We start from the raw sequence: 3,254 nt of genomic DNA, 5'->3' as shown, positions 1-3,254 counted from the left end.
TTCTTGAAGTAATTTTTGATGAAGATGATGATTAGCTACTGGAAAAATTCGTTCATAAGTGTGTGTGTGTGTGTGTGTGTGTTGAGAGAGAATTAGAAAGAGAATTGGAAGTGAAATGGAGTGAATGATGAGTGGTAAGTGGTGAGTGGTGAGTGGGGTTAAAAGGAGTTCTAATTAGTTGACTAGTTCATGGTAGAAGTTAAAATTGATTAGTCATACATGACATAATCAAGAGTGGAATCCCATGTTAGTTCCTATTGGTATATACCCACAGTAAGTACGTCTAGAAGCTGTGTATAATACGGGTATGAATACGACTAGAATTCTTGATGAAAAAAAAGAATGGGAATGTAACTGTACCCATTTTCGTTAAGTATGAGTTTTTTTATATATGTCTTGAAGTCTTCCAAAAGTATATTAATACATCTAAATACACTACATGTATATACATTTTAACTGAGTCGTTAAGTCATCGTTAGTCGTTACATGTAAGTGTTGTTTTGAAACCTTTAAGTTAACGATCTCATTTAATGTTGTTAACCCATTGTTTATTATATCTAATGAGATGTTAAATTATTATATTATCATGATATTATGATATCTTAATATGGTATATATATATACATTTAAATGTCGTTACAACGATAATCGTTACATATATGTCTCGTTTCGAAATCCTTAAGTTAGTAGTCTTGTTTTTACATATGTAGTTCATTGTTAACATATATAATTATCATTTTATCATGTTAAATATAGTGTAATAATATCTTAATATGATACATATGTATTTAGTAAGACGTTGTAATAACGATAATCATTATATATATCGTTTCGACTTTCTTAACTAAGTAGTCTCATCTATAGTTGTTATTATATTGCTAAAATGATGATGTCATTATTAGGCTAATTACTTTATTAAGAAAAAATTAAAAAGAAAAAGAAAAAAAAATCTAAGAATGGTAGGTGATGTCATTAATCTACATAATTTTGAATTAAAATTAAATCTTATTAATTAATTAATTATTATTAAATCTTATTAACAATTATTTTAATTATTGAAACTAAATAATTTTACATTATTTAATTAATTATTTTTAATTGAGTACGAGAAGGTATAAAAGTTAGGCAGAAGAAAACCAATTCAACATTTATATTTTAATATTTTAATTTACACTTTTAAAATAAAATGACAACCAATATTATCTCTTATGATTAGATGTGGATTGTTAAATATGTATTTTAGGTGTTTGATGAAATGTTCAGCTGACGAGTTTCTTAGTCGGACTATGTGGTTCCACGGGTCATTAAACTAAATAACTTTAGCATTTACGTTCACTTAATACCTATCATTAAACTGTTTCGTTTAAACAAACCCGTGATTTCACGGGTCATTTCACTAGTTTTTATGTATATAACTCATTGTTAATATACTTATGGAGATACTTACTTATCATAATTGCATATTAACTATATGTATATCTATATATATATATATATATATATATATATATATATATATATATATATATATATATATATATCGTCATGTCATTTTTACAAGTTTAAACGTTCGTGAATCGCCGGTCAACTTGGGTGGTCAATTGTCTACATGAAACTCATTTCAAATAATCAAGTCTTAACAAGTTTGATTGCTTAACATGTTAGAAACACTTAATCATGTAAAAATCAATTTCATTTAATATATATAAACATGGAAAAGTTCGGGTCACTACAGTACCTACCCGTTAAATAAATTTCGTCCCGAAATTTTAAGCAGTTGGAGGTGTTGTCGTATCTTCTGGAAATAAGTGCGGGTATTTCTTCTTCATCTAATCTTCCCGTTCCCAGGTGAACTCGAGTCCTCTATGAGCATTCCATCGAACCTTAACAATTGGTATTTTGTTTTGCTTAAGTCTTTTAACCTCACGATCCATTATTTTGACGGGTTCTTCGATGAATTGAAGTTTTTCGTTAATTTGGATTTCGTCTAACGGAATAGTGAGATCTTCTTTAGCAAAAAATTTCTTCAAATTCGAGACGTGGAAAGTGTTATGTACAGTCGCAAGTTGTTGAGGTAACTCAAGTCGGTAAGCTACTGGTCCGACACGCTCAATAATCTTGAATGGTCCAATATACCTTGGATATAATTTCTCTCGTTTACCAAATCGAACAACGCCTTTCCAACGTGAAACCTTAAACATGACCATCTCTCCAATTTCAAATTCTATACCTTTTCTTTTGATGTCGGCGTAGCTCTTTTGTCGACTTTGGGCGGTTTTCAACCGTTGTTGAATTTGGATGATCTTCTCGGTAGTTTCTTGTATTATCTCTGGACCCGTAATCTGTCTATCCCCCACTTCACTCCAACAAATCAGAGACCTGCACTTTCTACCATAAAGTGCTTCAAACGGCGCCATCTCAATGCTTGAATGGTAGCTGTTGTTGTAGAAAAATTCTGCTAACGGTAGATGTCGATCCCAACTGTTTCCGAAATCAATAACACATGCTCGTAGCATGTATTCAAGCGTTTGTATCGTCCTTTCGCTCTGCCCATCAGTTTGTGGATGATAGGCAGTACTCATGTCTAGACGAGTTCCTAATGCTTGCTGTAATGTCAACCAGAATCGTGAAATAAATCTTCCATCCCTATAAGAGATAATAGAGATTGGTATTCCATGTCTGGAGACGACTTCCTTCAAATACAGTCGTGCTAACTTCTCCATCTTGTCATCTTCTCTTATTGGCAGGAAGTGTGCTGATTTGGTAAGACGATCAACTATTACCCAAATAGTATCAAAACCACTTGCAGTCCTTGGCAATTTAGTGATGAAATCCATGGTAATGTTTTCCCATTTCCATTCCGGGATTTCGAGTTGTTGAAGTAGACCTGATGGTTTCTGATGCTCCGCTTTGACCTTAGTACACGTCAAACATTCCCCTACGTATTTAGCAACATCGGCTTTCATACCTGGCCACCAAAAATGTTTCTTGAGATCCTTGTACGTCTTCCCCGTTCCAGGATGTATTGAGTATCTGGTTTTATGAGCTTCTCTAAGTACCATTTCTCTCATATCTCCAAATTTTGGTACCCAAATTCTTTCAGCCCTATACCGGGTTCCGTCTTCCCGAATATTAAGGAGCTTCTCCGATCCTTTGGGTATTTCATCCTTTAAATTTCCCTCTTTTAAAACTCCTTGTTGCGCCTCCTTTATTTGAGTAGTAAGGTTAGTGTGAATCATTATATTCATAGCTTT

This window comes from Rutidosis leptorrhynchoides, chromosome 10 (assembly GCF_046630445.1).
Source record: "Rutidosis leptorrhynchoides isolate AG116_Rl617_1_P2 chromosome 10, CSIRO_AGI_Rlap_v1, whole genome shotgun sequence".
Classification (NCBI taxonomy): domain Eukaryota; kingdom Viridiplantae; phylum Streptophyta; class Magnoliopsida; order Asterales; family Asteraceae; genus Rutidosis; species Rutidosis leptorrhynchoides.
Note: the sequence above shows the minus strand (reverse complement) of the source record.